Source organism: Neofelis nebulosa, chromosome 3, assembly GCF_028018385.1.
Source record: "Neofelis nebulosa isolate mNeoNeb1 chromosome 3, mNeoNeb1.pri, whole genome shotgun sequence".
Classification (NCBI taxonomy): domain Eukaryota; kingdom Metazoa; phylum Chordata; class Mammalia; order Carnivora; family Felidae; genus Neofelis; species Neofelis nebulosa.
The window spans coordinates 114,577,525-114,600,124 of NC_080784.1; the positions used below are offsets into that span (position 1 = coordinate 114,577,525).

At 39.5% G+C, this 22,600-nt stretch overlaps 1 protein-coding gene across 6 annotated transcripts in view; it reads left to right on the forward strand.

Annotated features, from left to right (window-relative positions):
* The window catches only part of ELOVL6 (ELOVL fatty acid elongase 6), a 144,583-nt gene that overhangs the window by 66,197 nt on the left and 55,786 nt on the right, over positions 1-22,600 (forward strand). The gene's annotated exons all lie outside the window — the stretch shown is intronic.

The window sequence follows — 22,600 nt, forward strand, 5'->3', positions numbered from 1 at the left end:
TCCTGGAATAAATCTGTTGCATAAAGCAAGATAAACCTGTACTTTAAAAAGATTTATTTTAGGGGCGCCTGGGTGGCTCAGTTAGTTAAGCGTCCGACTTCAGCTCAGGTCACGATCTCGCGGTCCCTGAGTTCGAGCCCCGCGTCGGGCTCTGGGCTGAGGGCTCAGAGCCTGGAGCCTGCTTCCGATTCTGTGTCTCCCTCTCTCTCTGCCCCCCCCCCTCCCCGTTCATGCTCTGTCTCTCTCTGTCTCAAAAATAAATAAACGTTAAAAAAAAAAAAGATTTATTTTACTTTTAAAGCATGTATATAAAATCTTGGTAAGTCAGTCACATGCTTTATTTATCCTCATCAGTGCAACGTTTCTTAGATCTTCAAAAATGTGTTCCAGGTAGGCTGAGAAGTTTCCTCTACAAGTTCTGTCTTGTTGATTGGGAACGTGGGTGAATGTTTTCTAAGTCCTGAAACTAACATTGTATACTGGAGATTGACACATGATGGGAGGGAGCATAATTTTATATCTAAAAACATGATAAGCACCAAACCAATGAGGAAATGTTACACTTTGCTATGAGCCCTATGCTCAGCAGATAAACATTTGAGTGAAATCTTTTGCAGAAGGCACCTGACTAAACTTCACACAGCCATGAACCGGACGTTTGACCTATGACATGTTACTGTGAGATGACTCCCCAGCAGAGAATTTGTAGACTTGGGAACTTCCTGTTACCACATTTGACATGCCTGCCTTTTCCTGAGTTCCAGGGCCTGCCCTTCCCTTATCTAAAACCTATGTTGTCATTCACGTACTCAAGACTTACTCAAGCTCTTGATTTTTTTTTTTTTAAATCAGTGAGCAATCTTTATATTTCAAAAATAGAAGCATGTTGACTTCATTCATTTAAACTCTTCAATGGCTCCCCATTGCTTTGAGGATTAAAAAGAAATGTTAACACAGCCTATAGGGGCCCTCATGATCTTGCTTCCACCTGTTTCTTGGACCTTCAGCTTAATACTCTCCTACCTCTCTGGATTTTAAGGTCAAACACACTAAACTTCATATAATTGTTCAAATGTACTTTTTAAAAATTTTTTTAAATGTTTATTCATTTTTGAGAAAGACAGAAAGACAGAGCATGAGCAGGGGAAGAGCAGAGAGAGGAGGTTCAGAATCTGAAGCAGGCTCTAGGCTCTGAGCTGTCAGCACAGAACCTGATGTGGGGCTTGAACCCATGAACCATGACGTCATGCCCTGAGCTGAAGTTAGAAGCTTAACAGACTGAGCCACCCAGGCGCCCCTGAATGTGTAATCCTTGCCTCTGGCTCTTTGCTCATGCTGTTTAACTTACTTCCTCAATCTGTCTAATCAGGGTTAGAGTGCATCCTTATTATTATTATTTGAATATTTCCTTATTATCTATTCTCCACTTTTCCATGTACTTGTCTATTACCTCCAAAAGACATTAAAGTCTCCAGGGTGGAAGGGAGTATGTCTGTTTTGTTAACTCTCCTCAATACTTTGCAGATAATTAGCACTTAACTATTTGCTGAAAATATTTGTTGAATAGTGGTATGAAAGAATGAATGAATCAGAATTCTCCTTACTGTCATCCGAGATAAACTCTCAGTAATACTGATTCAGCAAAATTTTGTACCCTAAGCCAAAAGGCTTTGCAAATTTTTGTTAATTAGGAGATAAGTAAATATCTTTGATCTCTGTTATTAAACTATCATCCTTAAAGCAATCCCTGGAAAATTACATCTTTTACCTGAAGTAGCTCATTACTTATGGAGAAAAGTAAATATGTTATTGCTAGGTTTCAGTTTTGTTTAAAAGGCGAAGGAATTTTAGATGAATTCAATGTTTTTGTTAAATTCTCATGTAAGTGAAAAGCTTCAGAAGCTTAGTGAGGCTGAGGCTTACCTTCTCATTGTCAAGGTACTGGGGCAACTAAACTCAAATATCCTGTCTGTGTTGTTAATGCTGAGTATGAGAGATTGTCTACCACTTTTCCATTTTTTTCCTCTTGTCAAAATCTTCTCTAGCTGTAATGCACTGATTTTTTTTTTTCTCTTTTTTGGTAAATAGGATATTAGCCAGAAGTTTTTATTTGATTGGAGGATATAATGGATTTGATATGCACTAAACCTGTGTTATCTTTGAGATAGGAGATCAAGGAACCCAGAGGGGTTAGGGTTGGTGGTAGATGATGATATGAAGCTAAATAATCATGATCTTGAAGTTCAATCTCAAGTCTAAAAACCTCCAAAGAGTCATATATAAGTACAGACTTTCAGAGTTTACTCTTTGTTCTTAGTTCAGGTTGCTCTGACAGAACACCACAGACTGAGTTGCTTAAATAACTGAAATTTTTCTCACAATTCCGGAGGTTGAGAAATCCCAGATCAAGGTGTCGGTAGATTCACTGTCTGATAAGAACACACATGGGGCGCCTGGATGGCTCAGTCTGTTGAGCATCTGACTGTGGCTCAGGTCACGATCTCGTGGTCTATGAGTTCGAGCCCCACGCCAAGCTCTGTGCTGACAGCTCAGAGCCTGGAGCCTGCTTCGGATTCATTGTCTCCTCCTCTGTCTGCCCTTCCCTCACTCATGCTCTGTCTCTCTGTCTCTCTCTCTCTCTCTCTCTCTCTCTCTCTCTCTCTCTCTCTCTTTCTCTCTCTCTCTCTCAAAAATAAACAAACATTAAAAAAAAAAAAAAAAAGAACACACACACGGCTGCCTTCTCTCTGAGACCTCACCTGGAGCCTTCTTGAGCCTCTTTTATAAGGGCACTAATTCCATTCAGAAGGGCTCTGTCCTCGTGATCTAATCACCTCCCATAGGCCCCAACTCCTAACACTATTTGGAGGTTAAGGTTTCTACATGATTTCTGAGGGAGACACAAACATTCAGACCATAGCACTCTTGTAGATTCAGAAGGTCTGAGAAGGTGATATTGTAGTCTTAACAAGCACTCCAGGAAGTTCTAAGACAGGTAGTCAGTGGATCATACTGAGAAACACTTAAGGTTAGCTGGTGAAAGCACTCAGTTAGAAAATGTGAACTGGTGGGGGTGCCTGGGTGGTGCATTGAGTTAAGTGTCAGACTCTTGATCTTGTCTGAAGTCATAATCTCATGGTTTGTGAGTTTGAGCCCCACATGGGGCTCTGTGCTGACAGAACCTGCTTCAGATTCTGTGTGTCCCGCTTTCTCTGCCCCTCCCCTCTCTCTCTCTCTCTCTCTCTCTCTCTCTCTCTCTCAAAAATAAACATTAAAAATGATTCAAAATAAAAAAAGAAAATGTGAACTGGCAGATAGATATTAGAGGCTCAACACCTGCAAAACCTTCTGGAACTGTTTCCATAGCACCAGGGAGCTGTTAGAAGGTTGGAGAAAACGGGCATCTAATCTTCCACCACCACCCACACATACACTTCAGCAGACCTCCAGAAAGCCACCAACACTGAGTTACTAATTTGCAGTTAATGGGAATTCCAAACTTTGCTCCCATTTTGATGCCAGCCCCACCCCCCACCCCCAACTCCGACTAGGATCTGACATCTTTTGTTTAAGACTGGTCACTTAAACAGTGACCAGTGACCGGGGTCAGTTTTTCTCAGTCTAATCCTTACTCCCAATCTCTCTCTCTCCCTTCCTCACTCAAATGAAAACTTGCATTGTTTTTACTTTTTATTATAAAAGTGGTAAGTATATCCTCTTTGTAAATATATGTCACATAAACACAAGTAGAAAATAAGAATCATCACAAACCAGTCATCTCGCTGTATCTTTTTTAATTTAGAAAATTAGTGTTTATCCACTCCTTCCTTTACATTAAGGAAGTTTTGGCCTTTCCTTTATAGTTGGCGATATCTCTGAGATCCATACAGTTAATGAAGATATTTTTTGTGATATCAGAAAAGATAAACCAAAAAAATATAAAAAGAGATTCTTTTTGAAAAAGTTACACCTGGGTTCTAAAGAAACCTTATTTTTTTACATAAATTTCAGTATAGTTAACATACAGTGTTAAATTAGTTTCATGTGTACAATTCTATTGCTCAGTGCTCATCAAGATACATGTACTCTGGATTCCCTTCACCTGTTTTACCCATCCCCCATCCCTTTCTTGTTACCATCTGTTTGTTCTCTATGATTAAGGGCCTGTGTATTGGTTTGTCTTTTTATTTTTCCTTTGTTCATTTGTTTTGTTTCTTAAATTCCACACAAGAGTGAAAGTATATGGTATTTGTCTTTCCCTGACTGACTTGTTTCATCTAGCATTATACTCTTTAGATCCACCCATGTTGTTGCAAATGCAAGGTTTCATTTTTTTATGGCTGAATAATACTCCATTTTGTGTATGTGTCTGTGTGTGCTTGTGTGTGCATCCCCCACATATTGTTTATCCATTCATCTATAGATGGACACTTGGGCTGCTTTCAAAATTAAGTGATTATAAATAATGCTGCAGCAAGCATAGAGGTGCACATATCCTTTTGAATTAGTGTTTTCTCTTTTTTTTGGTTTTTTTTTTATTTTAATTTTTTTTGAGAGAGAGGTAACATGTGCATGTGTGTGTGAGGGGCAGGGAAGGGGCAGAGGGAAGGGAGAAGGAGAGGGAGAAAGAGAATCTTAAACAGGCTCCACACCCAGTGCAGAGTCTGACGTGGGGCTTGATCTCATGACCGTGAAATCGTGACTTGAGCTGAAATCAAGAGTCAGACGCTTAACCAGCGGAGCCACCCGGATACCCCTCGAGTTGGTGTTTTCATATTCTTTGGCCATATACCCAGTAGTGCAATTAGTGGGCCATATGGTAGTTCTGGTTTTAATTTGTTTTTCTATTTTTCATTTTTTGAGGAACCTCCATACTGTTTTCCACAGTGGCTGCACCAGTTTGCATTTTCACCAACGGTGCATGAGGGTTCCTTTATTCTCTCCGTCCTTGTCAACACTTGGTGTTTCTTGTGTGTTTCATTTTAGCCACCTGACAGGTGTGAGGTAATATCTCATTGTGGTTTTGATTTGCATTTCCTTCATGATATTTAATGTTGAGCATCTTTTCACGTATCTCTTGGTTATCTATCTTCTTTGGAGAAATGTCTGTTCATGTCTTCTGCCCAAAAAGAATCTTTACCTTTGAAGTGTTTATGTTTCTATTTTATGATGACTTCCTAAAATTGGGATCAGTCTATAGTGCAAGTAGTGTTTTTACTTGGTTAAAAATTTAAAACTTCACACCAACTGACTTAAGTCTTGCAGTAAAAGGCCTAATTGTTTTTAGTGGAAATCAACAGTTGTTATAGTAGGTGTGTGTGCATGTGTGTGTGTGTATTTTAAATTCACTTAGTTCCTTTTTTAGTTTAAAAGTTGTGGGGCACCTGGGTATCTCACTTGAGCTTCTGATTCTTGTTATCATCTCAGATCGTGATCCCAGGGTCATTGGATCGAGCCCTGTGTTGGGCTTCGTGCTGAGTATGGAGCCTGCTTAAGATTCTCTCTCTCCCTCTGCCCCTCTCCCCACTCATGCTCTTTCTCTTAAAAAAAAAAAAAAAAAAAAAAAAAAAGTATTTTATCCATGTTTGTTCGCCTTTTTTTAGAATAAAGTTCTGATTTCCACAAAACAATTAGGCTTTGCTTTTTACTATGTGCACTTAGGGAAAGAAACATACATTAGAAAGTCACTTGTGTCCTACTTGTGTTCCTGCTGACTCAGGAAGAAAATGGAAAACCTATTTCCTTGTCCTTGTCAGGAATTATTATCTTTCTTTCCCAACTTGGACCTAAAACCAGTTTGCCTGTGAAGCAAAATTAATGTGCTTGTAGAAAATCAAATTTTGTCTCTGGTTCAGGAGTAATCCTGGTAAATTCTTGAAGAAACAGCCTTTGCTTTTGTATATTCAAATTTAGGTTTGCGAGAGGAAATCCTAAAAGAACAAAACACACCTTCTTTATTATGAAAGATTATATAAATTCATCTCAAATGCCAAGCTACTTTTATTTTTTACTTTTTGTTTTTTTAAATGTTTATTTATTTTTGAGAGAGAGAGAGAGAGAGAAACAGAGAAACAGGGTGTGAGCAGGGGAGGAACAGAGAGAGAAGGAGACATAGAATCCAAAAGTAGGCTCCAAGCTCTCAACTGTCAGTACAGAGCCCGATGCGGGGCTTGAACTCACGAACCGCGAGATCATGACCTGAGCCAAAGTTGGATGCTTAACCAACTGAGCCACCCAGGAGCCCCTCAAGTGTCAAGCTACTTTTAGATCTGTCTTAATTCAAGACCCTACCATGGTAAGGGAGGTACCTTATAATCTTCCATCTATGGACTATCTCAACTTACTTCGCAACAGGTACTATCAGAGATTCAGAGGTTCTGGAATTTCTTAGTAACTCAGATTTATAATTATTCCCTAGATAAGAGTACTTTTAGAAATTAAACTTTTTTTAACCATAGTCTAGGTACTTTCATGCTCATTCCTCTTGAATGACATTTATGAATATGCAAACGGTTGTCCTGACATGAAAGTTTACTGAAAGAAGCAGAATTATTGCTTGGATGCACACTTACAGGCACGTTCTGAGAGGATATCTTAGGGTACTGAATTTTCCAAAAGCAAAATTGGCACCACCTGGTAAATTTAAGCATTGGAGATAGTTCTTGCTCTGGCCACTTCTGTCTGCCTTATACACCTTTTCCCAGAGTGCTTCACTCACTCCCTCATTCCCTTAAAGCCTGTTGCCCAAGTTCACCTCAGTGTGCCTACACTGGCTCTCCTATTTTATTTATTTTTTTTTTTAATTTTTTTTAACGTTTATTTATTTTTGAGACAGGGAGAGACACAGCATGAACAGGGGAGGGTCAGAGAGAGGGAGACACAGAATCTGAAGCAGGCTCCAGGCTCTGAGCTGTCAGCACAGAGCCCGCGGGGCTCGAACTCACGGACGGCGAGATCATGACCTGAGCTGAAGTCCGCCGCTCAACCGACTGAGCCACCCAGGCGCTCCTGGCTCTCCTATTTTAAATTCTGATCGATTCCTTACTCCGCACCTTATTTTCCCTTTACAGTGCTTTACTATTTCCTCTTTCTATAGTGTTTATAATCTTCTAACATACCATATCATTGATTGCCTGTCTCCAGACTTGCAAGCTCCATGAGAGTAGGCCTTGATGCCTGTTTTGCTCACTGATGTATTCCCAGAGTCTAGAATTGCACTTGGCACGCAGTAGGTGCTCAATTAATACCCCCTAAATGAGTAATTAGGAGTTCTAATTGGAACTGAAAAAGAATATATAAAATTAATTTTTCTTCTTTTTGTTTGTTTGTATTTATTTATTTATTATTTATTTATTTATTTATTTTAGAGAAAGAGAGAGCGTGAGAGTGGGGAGAGGGTCAGAGGGAGAGCAAGAGAATCCCGAGCAGGCTCCACGCGCAGCACAGAGCCAAATGCAGGGCTCAGTCCAATAACCTGGGATCATGACCTGAGCCAAAATCAAGAGTCAGACACTCAACCAACTGAGCCACCCCAGAGCTCTGAAAATTAATTTTTTTACGTGGCTACTCATGTTGTCAAAATATACAACTTTCCTTAGTTGGGGCAGCCAGGGAGACATGAGTTTTCGGTGAAAGTAGACCATATAAATTTCAGTGAATATATGACATAAATTGTTGGATTCAGTCAATTTACCCCCAGAATTCATCAGTTTAACAAGAAAAAAGAATCATCATGTTGGTGTCAATTAGGTAATGCTTTTGTTTTATCATATATAGTTACGGATAAAAATTCTTGACCATGCTGCCAATGTCAGACCAGGCTGCCTTCACCTATGTATAGTTATACCTGTGCCACATTTTGAGTGACAATTTCATATACTGAGACACTTCAAAAGACATAGCCAAAGAGTATGCAACTGGGAGAAAGATTTAACTCTAAAAATAGAGGTTAGATTTTTAGCATTACTTGCTACTCTTGTGATTAAATCTTTTCCTGTCGGAGCTCCTTCATACTGAGAACTGCCACACAGAACTCTCTGCCCCGCGGCTGTGTAGGTGAGTGAAGTTCAGTGCTGCTGAAAAGGTGTGTTTAGTTCTTGCTGCCTGCCCACTGCCCCAAACAGCCAGTAGGAGCCTAATGAAGATACTGAGAGGAGAAATCTTCCAAAGCACTTTCATAATCTCAGCCCCTTTTGACTTCTACTTAAATTCCCTTGGCAGGTCTCTTTTCTTGTAAAGGTCTAAGGAAAATCCTGGGCAACAGGCAGTACTAGACATTGGCCCAAGATCGTTAGCTTATTGTCAGCCAAAGCAAAAGGTGCAGTTCAGGTCAAATAACTCGTGATCGGTCAGTTCACCAATGCCAGATGTGTGGAATTGAAGGCAGATTCTTGGCCAGTGGCTGGTCTGGAATAATCATTTGTATCCTGTATCCATGTGTATCCTTTGAATGTCTGCTGACATCAGAAAATTATGTCACTTTCACAAATCTATATTAGATCAAGCCTTCACCTTGTGGCCACGTTTGCTTTCCCCTTGTGCACTCCAAGGCAGGGCAATGATTTCCCAACACCGCATCTCCACTCACCTAGCTGCATGGCCAACCTCATCTCACTCAGACTTGCTGCGGTCAACGTTTTTTATTGTCGAAATACTGTGAGTTGCGAAAAGAATGACCAATGTGCAACATTAACGTCATAACATTCCATGGACCTTTTAGCTGCAGCATAAATCAGCCAAACGGTTTAATTCTATTCCTTTCTTTGCTGCCACCCTAGTAATTAAATGACTATAAAAGGGACCTTTTTTTTCCTCTTCCTCCTTAAATAGGTCAGGAAAAAAAAGGGTATCTACCCATAACAGTTTTATTTTCATTTTATTTTAGAAATATCTAATTTAGAAGACTCATTTACAGCCACTTCTTAAGTGGTGACTGTTCCTAAATAGGCTGCTGTTAGGTGGGCCAGTACTGAGGTGGGCTCAGTTCAAAAGTTACCTGCATGTGCCATCTAAGAAACCTGTCCTGCATCCTGTCTACAAATTTTTATGAGAATAAAGTGTTTAAATGATTGTTCCGCGGTGTTACTGCTCTCCGTATTCAAGCTGTGACATCAAAATGACTTGTTTTTATAAAAGCTCTTGTTTACCTACAAACGTGGATTGTGCTCTTTTGTTTATTGTTTTTTAAAGTCCTCACACAGGGTCAGCTTCAACGACTGCTGGTGTCAGAATGACTAAATAGAATTTGAAATGCCTTTAGCCACAAAGACCCGACCAGCCTGATTTTGCATTTGATTCTAATCTTATAATGTCTTTTTTTTCTTGATAATAATCAATAGCATTAGGTACTAATGCATTGATTACTTATAATGCATTAGACCTGCCAAGTCCAGTATTTTGATGATTTACAATAAGCCTGAGAAAAACAAATGTTATTTCCCCCCCCTTTTTTTTTTGGTGAGGACATTGAGGCAGATAAAATGTAAAGTAATTTACTCAAGATCAAGATCACAGAGGCGCCTGGGTGGCTCAGTGGGTTAAGCCTCGGACTCTGGATTTTGGCTTAGGTCATGATCTCATGATTCATGAGTTTGAGCCCCGCGTCGGGATCTGCGCTGACAGCAGAGCCTGCTTGGGATTCTCTGTCTTCCTCTTTGTCTCTCTCTCTCTATCAAAAATAAATAAATAAACTTAAAAAAAAAAAAAAAGATCAAGATCACAGAACCAATATGTGGCAGCCAGGATTGAAACCCATGGCTTGGTGACACCGGTAGGTGTGATGGCGAGTGACTACTATAGCATCTTCCAATAAGACTGCAAAAGTATGTGGAATAAAATTTGTGTAATTTTACATAATATACATGTAACCACCACCAAATGGTTTGTGTGTTTGTTAGCATTTTGTTCTTTTTAGCAATAAGAACATATTTTTTATTAGTTTTATTTATAAAATCTTCATTTTGATTATTTTTTTATGTTTATTTTTGAGAGAGAGACAGAGTGTGAGTGGGGGAGGGGCAGTCAGAGACAGGGACACAGAATCCCAAGCAGGCTCCAGGCTCTGCTCTGTCAGCACAGAGCCCGACACGGGGCTCTAACTCACAAACCGCGAGTCGGACGCTTAACCAACTGATTTGTGATTGTTACCTTCCCATCAGCAAGACCTGAGTCACTGTATCCTCTCCTGAATCAGGTGTTATCACTGTCTTCTTGCCTATGGATAGACATCAAATGGTATCTTAGAATTTTCTTAGATTATAGAACAATCCTGATCAAAACAAATATGTTTTACTTAGAATTGTAAAAGTATGGATGTTTTGTTGTCATTATTTTGATTTCAGCTCTTCACAAAATTTGTCTTGAAATATGTCAGTGAATGAAGATTCTATTCATGACAGATGAGGGTACAGTTATCAGGTGGAAAGTCATGCTGTCATGGCGCCAGTCTCATTTCATACCTGTCTATTCTATCTTTTGCTTGCTTTATGCAAACGGTTCTTTTTTTTTTTTTTTAATTTTTTTTTTTAACGTTTTTATTTATTTTTGAGACAGAGAGAGACAGAGCATGAACAGGGGAGGGTCAGAGAGAGGGAGACACAGAATCTGAAACAGGCTCCAGGCTCTGAGCTGTCAGCACAGAGCCCGACGCGGGGCTCGAACTCACGGACCGTGAGATCGTGACCTGAGCCGAAGTCGGCCGCTTAACCGACTGAGCCACCCAGGCGCCCCTATGCAAACGGTTCTATTGGAAAAGCAATACATCAGCATGGCCAGCAAGAACGAAAGAAATTGGATAGTGTGCTGTCCAGCATTCCTGAACAGTGCTTGATACAGTGTGCTTCTCCAAGAGCAGCATGCCTCAATAGAAACTTAATCATGTTTCCAAATTTTTTTTAAGCCAGTAGAATTGAATTCAGATTAATTTGTAGGATTCTTTCAGCTTTCAAAGGAAAAAAGGGGGCTCCTGGATGGCTCAGTCAGTTAAGCGTACAAATCTTGATCTTGGCTTAGGTCTTGATCTCACGGTTCCTGAGTTCAAGCCCCATGTTGGGCTTTGTGCTGACAGCATGAAGCCTGCTTGGGATTCTCTCTCTCTCTCTCTCTCTCTCTCTCTCTCTCTCTCTCTCCCTCCCTCCCTCCCTCCCTCCCTCTCTCTCTCTCTCTTTCTGCCCCTTCCCCTTGCATTTTCTCTTTCTCTTAAAATAAATGAGTTTTAAAAATCTTTTTAAAAAGATAAGAGACATTATATACATTAAGTGCATGGTTCCAAGAACACTGTTCCAAGAACAGTGCCTAGAGAACAGTGAGTATTCAGTTTAAAAATTATTTGTAGGGCGCCTGGGTGGCTTGGTCGGTTAAGCATCCAGATTTGGCTCAGGTCATGATCTCGCACTCCATAAGTTTGACCCCTGCATTGAGCCCTGTGCCAACAGCTCAGAGCCTGGAGCCTGCCTCAGATTCTGTGTCTCCCTCTCTCTCTGCCCCTCCCCCGCTCATGCTCTGTCTCTCACTCTCAAAAATGAATAAATGTTAAAAAAACTTTTTAAAGTTACTATTTGACCAAATTGAAACCTATTCTATTTTACTGGTCTAGAGCAATGCACAGGTGTGCATTCCAAGGCAGCCTTTAACTTTGGGTCTGTTATGGACCAGTAAGTTCCTGTAGCAGAGATTTGTGTAGATAGATAGCTGCAACCAGTGGGTGTTCAGTAAATACTTTTAAATGTCGTTGTAGCCCGCAGGCATCTAGTATTTCTCAACTTGGTTCAAAAATGCTTTGGATTAAAGGATGTGTCTCAAGTAAACACAGGTCAATCCTTTTTCTTTTCTTTTTTCTTTTTTTAAACTCATTTCCTTCTTTTAAAAAAAATTTTTTTTAACGTTTATTTATTTTTGAGACAGACAGAGACAGAGCATGAATGGGGGAGGGTCAGAGAAAGAGGGAGACACAGAATCCGAAACAGGCTCCAGGCTCTGAGCAGTCAGCACAGAGCCTGATGCAGGGCTTGAACTCACGGACCGCGACATCATGACCTGAGCCGAAGTCGGACGCTTAACCGACTGAGCCACCCAGGCGCCCCCTCATTTCCTTCTTTTAGTGGGAAACCTTTCTGGGTCAGCATGGCTGAGTAAAAACTATTCTTTCAATATTCTCAAATTTGTTGCTTAGGAAATCAGTCTTGACAAATAAGAAAAGTAGAAAGAGAATAGTAAAAACAAAGGCTGGGGTTTATTATTTAGAGTGACTGCTCTCTATTGACAGCATATGCATGCGACCACCAGCAGTCTGAAGGACACATTCCCTTCTAATGCACATCCCAAAGGGAATGCTCTTGGGAATAGGGGAAGCACATTAACCTTCAGGTTTTCAAAAATCCATGAGTCAGATGCACTCTCTTTTCTCCCTAAGCATTTTCACCTTCTTCTGAAACTGACTGAAGAAAAGGATCCTGTGGGCCTTGTTACCTCGAGAATCTCCTTCATCAGAACCCATGTTTGATAAATCCCAGCTGTACCTTAGCTGTGTCCCAGGGCTCCTCTGACAAACAAGTAAAAAAGAAATTATTTGTCTCACAACCTAGTAGTAAAAAGAAACTTGTACAAATAAAACAATTCCTCTTTCACTCTAAAGAAAGGGAAGCTATGCTCTTACTTTTTTGAATAGATCTTGAGACTTTTAGTATCACCCGTTTTCCCCCCAAATCTTTTTTATCATTTTTCTCTAGCTTTGAACCTTTGAATGAACAGGGGAAGACTGGGGGGGGGTGGGGGGGGGGAAGCGAAGTGAAAGTCTTTGTGAGAAACGATGTAAACAGATGTAAAGATAGAAGGCTCCTAAACCAGCTTTGGACACTATCTGGCAGGCTTCACCCAGGTCCCCCCCGGTAGAAACGGATGACATGAACATTAGAGAGCAGCTTCCTGTTTCACTTGTTCAGCTTTGTACATAATCATCAGAGGAGAATCAGTGTCTCCCAAGATGGCAGAAATGTTGGGGAGCAGAGGCCTGAGAGGAGCTAAAAAATAAGTAATAATTTGTTGTAAGATTTAGAAAACAGTGCCACTGATTTCGTTTGTCACATTTGGCATGCTTTATCCAATGAGCATACCTATTTTCCATATATAATCCTGAGAGAAAATAGAGCTTTTCCTTTTCCCACTCTTAATTTTAAAAAGTTTGTGTCATAGAAACCTTTATTGTTATCACCTTGTCACACTTAATGATTTAGTAGAGAGTGGGTAAGAATGTATAAGATTTACGTAACAGTTATAAGTTCTGATGGTCTAATGTATTTTTATGGCATTGCCTCACCTGGAGCTCAGTTAGGAATAAACTTAACTATCGTGGAATGATCTTATATTGTAGAATGGGTTAGTAAAGAGATGACTGGAAAGAACTGAAATTCTACTTCAAGGAGAATTTGAACTCTGTGCGTGGGGTAGGAGGTTGTCTTGGCAATGCCTAACCTTCGTTTCAGATTATTCCTTTCTCTTGGAGAGGTACTATGACCTTCATGACAAGGAAGCATTGCAACAAATGTAGAGTTTGTAAGAACTGATCATTCAAGTCTTTACCAGGCTGGTGTTTCCACTGTAGGTAGAAGTGAACCTAATTCCAGAATCACGAGGGAAAAATTGACCCAAATTAGTTGTTTTGTCTTGTCTTCCTTTCTAAATTGAACTGCTGATTTGAAATGAGAAGTTTACTCTGTGCTTGGAATCAGTTTGAAGCGATTCAGCCAGCGTGTATCTGAAGCATAAGTGACATCATCCCATCCAGTAAATGTGGTTTTTGAAGCTGTATCACATTTCAACACACATTCTCTCGAGTTTTATGATTTCTTAATATCTTTCTTTATATTTCTCTTGTCCAGAGTTCCTCAACCTTAGCACTATTGACATTTAGCGCTGGGTAACCCTTTGTTGTGGGGAGCTGTCCTACACAGCATCCAGGGCCTCTACATATTAGATCCCAGTAGCCAACCTCCATCTAGTTGTGAAAACCAAAAATGATTCCAGACATTGCCAAATGTCATCTGAGGGGTAAAATCATTGTCCCCATGTATACCACTGGTATAGATGAAAGAAAGAAAGAAAGAAAGAAAGAAAGAAAGAAAGAAAGAAAGAAAGAAAGAAAGAAAGAAAGAAAGAAAGAAAGAAAGAAAGAAAGAAAGAAAGAAAGAAAAAAAAGAAAAGAAAAGAAAAGAAAAGAAAAGAAAAGAAAAGAAAAGAAAAGAAAAGAAAAGAAAAGAAAAGAAAAGAAGTCCATAGATTGAGCCCGGGAACCCTTCAAAGTTTAAAGATTGGGGAGGTGAAGAAAGAACTAGCAAAAGAGGATGAAAAAGAACCAGATGGTGAAGTTGGGGAAGAAATAAGGGAAAATCGTGTCCCCATACCAAGTGAAGAAGGTGTTACAGAAAAGGAGCTACCGTCTGTATCAAATGCTGCTGCTCCTTAGCCATCTGAGATGAAGACTCATCCTGAGATAAAGGCTTAACAATAAAAGTGATAAAGCACAGAACGGAATTGCCACAAAGAGGAAAATGTACTGGGTGTAACCTGTAACATACATTTTCAGATTAAAATGCAGACGCTAGCCACAAGCCAAATATTTGTTGTCACAAAAGAGTGTAAAATGACAATTAGAACTTGTCACGGTGGGGATAAATTAAACAAACTAGTCGTTTCTAACAAATTGTGTATGTTAATAGAAATTCCAAGCTCTGTTGCCTACTCCGTTGTAAGGTATATGCTAAATCGTATGTTACTACTAAGAGTTCAAGTACTGATATTTGGGAGTTTGTATACACATGAGTGGCTTCAGGACAATCCGAAACAATGTGACTCTCAGCCCCTTGCATTCTAAAGTGCTTTCTTGACGTAGAGGGAAGAGGCTGGCTTTGGATGTAACAAATCAAGAATAGAGAATAAAGGTTTGCCCTGTACTAGCACTTTCTATGAGTTGCAGCAGAAAAATGGCTTTAGATATTATTATTTAGGTGAATCCCTGTGGTAACATGAATAATACTTCCCCAAAGATGTCCGTGTTTTAATTTAATCCCTGCAATTTGTGAATATGTTTTTTATCTTGTACAGCAAAAGAGACTGCAGATGTGATTAGGTTAAGGATTGGAGATGAGATTATTCTGGACTATCTGGGTTGGCCCAGTGTAATCACATGAAGTCCTTAAAATTAGAGATCCTTTCTTTCCAGGGTGTGGGCCTGGATTATCCCTTGGACCCAAAGTAATCACAAGAATTTTTAAGACTTAAAGATCAGACTCAGAGACAGTGATAAGGTGATAAAAGCAGAGTCAGAGTAGGCGGTGTGACCATGGAGACAGAGGTGCAACAATGCATTTTGAATATGGAGAAAGCCAAGGAATGCAGGTGGCCTCTGGATGCTGGAAAAGGCAAGAAAACAGATTGCCCCCTAGAACCTCTAGAAAGAATGCAACCTGGATACACCTTGAGTTTAGTCCCATAAGACTTATTCCAGACTCCTGACCTCTGGAACTATAAAGTAATTACGTTTTTTAAGCCATTAAATTTGTGGGAAATTGTTGCAGCAGCAATTGGAAAGCAATACAATCCAATTCAGAAAGCAAACTACCTCGTTCCCAAAGTTGTCAAAGCTAATGTCTACAGGCCTTATTTTACGTCACTGAAGGACCATTCAGATTTTGAAGGAGCAGTGTGAATACCCCAATCAAAATCTTGCCAGCGGCATCTGGGTGGCTCAGTTAGTTAACTGACTAGATCTCCGCTCAGGTCAAGATCTCATATTGTGAGTGATTCTTTGCAAGTTTGACCCCGTCCCCTTCACAGAGCTCTGCACTGACAATGTGGCTGACAGTGTGGATCCTGCTTGGGATTCTCTCTCTCTGTCTCTCTCTTTGCCCCTCTCCTGCTTGTGCATGCACACATGCGCTCGCTCACTCGCTCTTTCTCAAAATAAATAAACTTTAAAAAAATCTTGGGATACTTGGGTGGCTCAGTCAGTTGAGCATCTGACTTCCGCTTAGGTCATGATCTCACAGCTCGTGAGTTCTAGCCCTGCGTTGGGCTCTGTGCTGACAGCTCAGAGCCTGGAACCGCTTTGGATTCTGTGTCTGCCTCTCTCTCTGCCCTCCCCCATTCAGACTCTGTCTCTCTCTCAAAAATGAATACACATTAAAAAAAAATTTTTTTTTTAAATCTTGCCATATTATTTTCAAGAGGAAAAGAGAGTTATTTCTTTGGTAACTGAGTGATAGGTATCTCATGGGTGAAAAAGTCTGCCATTTCCATTACCTTGCTAATAATATATTTCTTCTTGTCATTGCCAGTTTTTTCTCAGGCTTAAATTTCTTATGTAAATCTTATTTTGGTGATAAAAAAGTATCTGAGCTATACCACGAAGTCTTTATCACTTCTGGGCTATTTTCTCCCTAATCTAGAAATAGCATTTGGGACATGATTTCTCATTGCTTCTCCAACCCTCTTTCAGAATTTATACCCAGGCGAAAGCCAATGCAACAGTATATTTAATCACCCAGTAGTTAACATGAAAACATGTGGGTTGTTTTTTTTTCCTCGAAAGTATTTTCTAGCTTCTTTATAGTTGCGTGAAGCAATGAGTATAAACTAAAACTTGATAAATATAAGGTGGTCGTATAGACTGCAACAGAAATGGGTCATCTTTCAGTTGAAACGATTAGCTCTTGAGTCTAAAGCACTCTTAAATTTGGATATGTTTCTGCTTGTTATGAGTTGTCTGTGCAGCTGTCGTTTTGATTTTAGGTCTGGGGAAATGGTGTGTCTGACTTGGACTGACTTGTAAACGTGAAATCCGGTTTCCACTCCATTGTGAATAACTATACATGCTTTTTATAGTGTTGTTTTCACTTCTGGTTTTAGTCTGCAACTCTCAGATAAATCTGTTTTCTACAGGACATTCTTTAGGGTGAACACAGCAGGAAACAAATTTCTATACTTGACTCTAATTTTTTAAATATATTTTTTTAATATTTTATGAAATTTTTAATTTCAAATTTCTATGGCTAGCAGTCCATTAGAATAGATAACAAGATTTAAAAACAAGCAAACAGACATTGTGTAACCTCCGGTCCAAGAAAACTTTATTTTCAGGGAAAAAAAAGTCCCTAACGCCTCATTTCTCTCTCCTACTAATAGACTTTAAGGCTGTAAAAAAAAAAAAAAAAAAAAAAAAAGACTGTAAATGGTAAAATTTAATCTGGTAACAGGGAGTCACTCACTGCGCTTACTTAACAGGAGTCATTTCAGAATTTTTGTACGCTTTCTGTATTCATCATTATATTCATTTTATTCATTATTATCATCTTAAATGGGTGAGCATTTCTTCACTGGAAATTCAGAAGAAAGCTTTCTTTTTTCTTAGAACAAAGGGCATTTCTTTAAAGGAATTAGCACAATGAAAGCAAATTGCTGATGGAACCCACTTTCTGCATTCTATTTCTGCATGCTGTCTCCTGTTTAGATTTCACTGTTTTGTTTTGTTTTGTTTTAATGGCCAGAGTTTAATGTTTTGCCAGTATCAGTAGCTGATAGACTGTATGAGATGGTTACTTGGCAATTCTAACTCTAAGTGACAATCAGTACCAGATAATCAGGTTGAGCCATACTCTCAGCCAAAACAGAAACCATAAATGAGTTTGTCAACGCAGAGCCCATTTGTAGTTTGCTTTGAAAAGGGACATTTGTCTACCAAGACCATTGGCAAAATTTCTATTTAGAGGTGGTAGCAAGCTTTACTCTTTCTGAGGAGATAAGAAACTCTAACCTTTTTCAAAGAAAGAATTTAATTCTTTGTTTTTTAATCCTCAATAATCTTTCATTCCTGACTGTGATATTGAATCTTTCTGATCAGTTGTATGAAACCATGTCTTCTAAAACAGAAAAAATATTTTATTGCATCTGTCTCAGATGCCATATTTTAGGATTGAAATTGACATTTTCTCTATAGGACAGCTGAGGACACTGAACCAGATATCGGCTTTATTGAAACAGTGCCATGGTTGGCCTAACAGTTTGCTATTGTTTGCATAGGATAGGAGAATATTCTTAAGTGAATAGAACTTGAAGGTGGTCCCATCTGATAATTCCTGTGAAGTACAGCAGTTCATTAAAGAAGTTCTTTCAGTTCACACCACCGCACCTCGGGAACTTCTGCAGCTACAGATGCCAGCAATGTAGGCTGTGGGGAACATGCCAGAGGGCATTGACTTAGAGACTAGAGTCAAACTTCAGCCACATCTGCCCACCCCCAGCCAGCTCAAAGACTTTGAGTGCTATCCATGGCCTGAACCAGCATTTCTCCACCTATCTTTCCTGGGACCACAAGTGGTAACACTCCCCCCTTCTCTCACCCCAGGCACATAATGGTACACACATGAGTGAATCTATTTTTATTTGTTTACTTACCTATCTCTTTACTGGTTTGTTTGTTTGTTTGTTTGTTTGTTTACTTATTTATTTGAGGGTGTGAGCAGGGCCAGAGTGAGAAGGAGAAAATCTTAAGCAGGCTCCATGCTCAGCAGGAGCCAGACACAGGGCTCCATCCCACTATCCTGGGACTGTGACCTGAGCCGAAATCAAGAGTCAGAGGCTCAACAAACTGAGCCACCCAGGCACCCCTATTCTTATTTATCTAGAAAGAAGGAAGGAAAAGGAAAATTAAGCCACAAGTTCTAGGACTATACTTTATTAGCAATATTAAATTACCAACCACACACCTCACAGCTTATTGCAACCTTGAGGTGAAGATATTGTCCTTACTGCTGTGCAGTTGCTACAACTCTAGCAATCTTTAGTCTGCACTTCTGAACTGACTCTCTTCCATGTGTCTCCCCACCCCCTACAGAAACATCAGGTCCTACTACATTCCCAATTTAGCTCATGCCTAAGGCACTGCTTTCTTCCCACCCCAAATCCCCACTTCTTTCTGTCTACTATACAAAGCCTTACAGGGTCGACCTCAGAGTCGAACCTTCCACAGAGCATTTTCTCATCACAGCAATATCTCCTTACTCAGAATTCTTGTCACACATTGTCATCTACATAACACACGTTTTCCCTGTCTTTCTAACTAGACTAGTGGAAGCAGAATGTACTCTTACACAGGGATTGGTTTATTATTATATTTTCATTCAGTGGCATACCAATCGCACTGCAAATAAAAATGGTGGCAGTTCATTTAAATTGTGAAGGGATGGATGGATGTTGGCATGTTTTATCGGCAACGGAAAATATCTTAAAAAAAAAAAACCAGGCCATTAATGAGTATCTTGCCAATTTATTAGAGAGACGACATTTTTATGGGGCTGTGTACGTGATTTTAACATTTTGCAAGTAGAAAGAGCCTATTTTCAGTTGTAAAAGGAAAGCCAACAAGAATAGAAATCAAGATTTTTAAAAAGGTGACAAGGGGAAAAAATGGTATGTGAGACATATATGTACAAGCAACTTTCTGTAACAGGTCTGTTTTAAGAGAAGTGTACTTTCCTAGAAAGAGATGTATAGCCACGTTATTCAATCCAGTTACTGAATCCATCATACTAAATATGACTGTACTTTGACCATGGCCAACTTCAACAACAGAAAACCAGAATCCCAAAAAATGGCTTTCTCATCTTTTTTTTTTTTTTTAATTAGGAGAACTTGTGATCTTTCCATTCACATCAGAGAGGAAAGCAGATTAATAAAGGGGTGTTTGCAACTCAAAGAAGCTCAGAAATCATGCATTATTTGGTTTCCTGGGTCAAACATAACTGATTAGAATAACTCCCTTTCGGGGCATCTGGGTGCCTCAGTCTGTTGAGCATCCAACTCTTAATTTCACCTCAGGTCACGATCTTGAGAATTTCTCTCTCCCTCTCTCTCTGCCCCACTCATGCTTGCCCATGCGTGCGGGCACTCCCTCTCTCCCTCTCTCTCTCAAAATAAAAAACATTAAAAAAAAAAAAAATAACACCCTTTCCTTTAGTCACTCATGGCTTTGTCTTGCAATTATAAAGTCACGATTCATTTGTATACTATGAACATATTTCCATTATTATTTTCCAAATCATTCGTTGTCAGAATTTCTGGGCAGAGTTAATTCCCAGTTACAATTTACTTGTGAATAAAAACTGCTGGAAATTCCCATTATTTTCAATGTGGAAAAATGCCTGTATAAAGTGTTGGGGGAATTCTTAAGAAAATGACAGAATCCATCCCTGGCTAGAACTCCCAAGAGCACAACTTCAGGATCCCTCTCAAGAAAACTTTCCTGGGGCACCTGGATGGCTCAGTAGGTTGAGCGTCCGACTTCAGCTCAAGTCATGATCTCATGGTTCATGACTTCAAGCCCCATGTTGGGCTCTGTGCTGACAGCCCAGAGCCTGGAGCTTGCTTCAGATTCTGTGTCTCCCTTTCTCTCTGCCCCTCCCCTGCTCTCGTTCTCTCTCCCTCTCTCTCTCTCTCTCTCTCTCTCTCTCTCAAAAATAAATAAACATTAAAAAAATTTTTTTAAAAGAAAGAAAACCTTCCTCTATATTCTTACCAAATTATGACCACCATCGACATCCACTGAATGTCTTGTTGGCAAAAAACTGAGTGTTATTTCCTTCTGTCTCCAGGTCTCCAATTTGTTTGTGGCTTTAAAATTACTTTCAGAATTCTGAATTGTTTGCTGATTTGAATTAGCAGCTGAACAAAGGAGGAGTCTTAAAAAGAGATGTGGCCTCACCAATTAGCGTTTGTTTCTGAGTTTCAGAGTCTTAACAAGAAAATTCTGTGCTCGGTATCTGCCAAAAGCAGATGAAGTGTTCAGGTGTCCTTTTCTTTTCTCCCTCAAAGCTTTGTTTGAATTTTCACAACTCCTTGCACCTTACACGTGCACGGTAGCCACAAAAACAAGGTCACCAGAGTACAAAGGAGTTCAGGCCATCTCCCCAAGTTATTCATTAGCAATTATCCTGTGTTGAAACACTACCCACGTGAAAGTTTCACCATTTCTCAAAAGAACTCCTTTGACTCTTGGAGAAACACAGGTCAGCCAACAGAGATCCTGATGTGAGTGTTAAAGAGACTCAAGCTAGGTCCTGGTTTCAGTGGAATATCAGGAGTTGGGGGGAAAAAAGCATTTGAGTGTGTAAGGACTCTTTGATAAGTGTTATTGGGTAGAAAAATAAACACAGATCACTAGCAGCTACTCTGGTAAGAACAGAAAAAAACATCTCCTAGAAATGTTTGGGACCAGGGTAGCATGATAGAGAAATCCAGCTTTCTAAGGATAATGAATAAAGCCATTATTTTTTATTAGTTATGGGCTAATTTCCATTCACATCCATGACAGAAATGGAAGGCGGAGAAAGGGTAAATACAAGCACAACAAGCTCAGAGCACTTCAGTATTTCAACTGGGTGATCTTCACTTAGTTGGTTACCTTGTAATTATAGCTACAGAAGCACCATTCTGAAAAGTATTAAGCACCTGTAGCGAGGAGTGGTGCTAAATAATATACAATTAAGATTGGTTAAACAGGAAGCGTCCTTACCATCTGGAAATTGCTAGTTATCTGGTAACAAAACAATGTAGTGTTACCATTATACCCAGCTATGGAGGCATGCCAGAATATGAAGTGTTATTAGATTACCATTGAAGCATTAGGGAAGTCATCTGTCCCCATTAAATAGTAAGTGGGCTAGCAGGAAGTCATTATTCATCTTGATTATAATTGAAACTTTACAAAAGAGATGCCAGAACTGAAAGGCAATTTGAATCCATTTAAACTGCCCAGTTTGCTAAAGAAAAATCTTACCTTATTCTAAGCTAAATGGAAAAATTCATAATACATTCAACTATACATGATACATTTTGATTTCTCAGTTGAAGAGGTAAGAGTTAAGGCTTCGTTAGATGGCTCCCTCTCACAGAAGAAGCCTGAGCTTAATTCTAAATTAACCTAAAGCATTGCATATTCGAATTTCACCACAGTAGAAGATTTGTATAGTAAACAATAAGCAACTTATTTTTATTATACCATGTGACTCAGACATAACCTGGACAATTTATGTTTACTTATCTGCTTGAGCAAACTTTTGGTAGTTTTGGCCATTATACAGAATGTAGCTATGTGACCATAAGAAACTAATGTCACCAGCACCCCACCCCATCCACCATTCCCTCTTCTGTAGAACAAGGAAATTGAGCTCCGTCGCTTAGGTCTCTTGCAATTCTCAAATTCTCTGAGTCCATATTGATTGACTTGGTTGCCATAGCTATAGAATTGAAGGTTTGTCAAGATATCTCTAGAAAATATGTAGAAAAGAGAATGGTTTGTGCCAGAAAGTTAGTAGTGCATTAGGACTAATTCTCATTTCATAGCTGAAGAAATATAGAGGAAAAGGTACTAAGAGAAGATTTTTATATTTTTCTTGATTCTTCAAGGCACCTTATCTTCCCCTTAATGGCTAGAATGATAGGATCATATAAAGACATCCATTTTATTTGGTGCATAATTGCAAGTAATACATTTATTCTAACCATAATCAAAATCTGAATTAGGTTGAATGTGCAAGAGAATGATTGATAATTT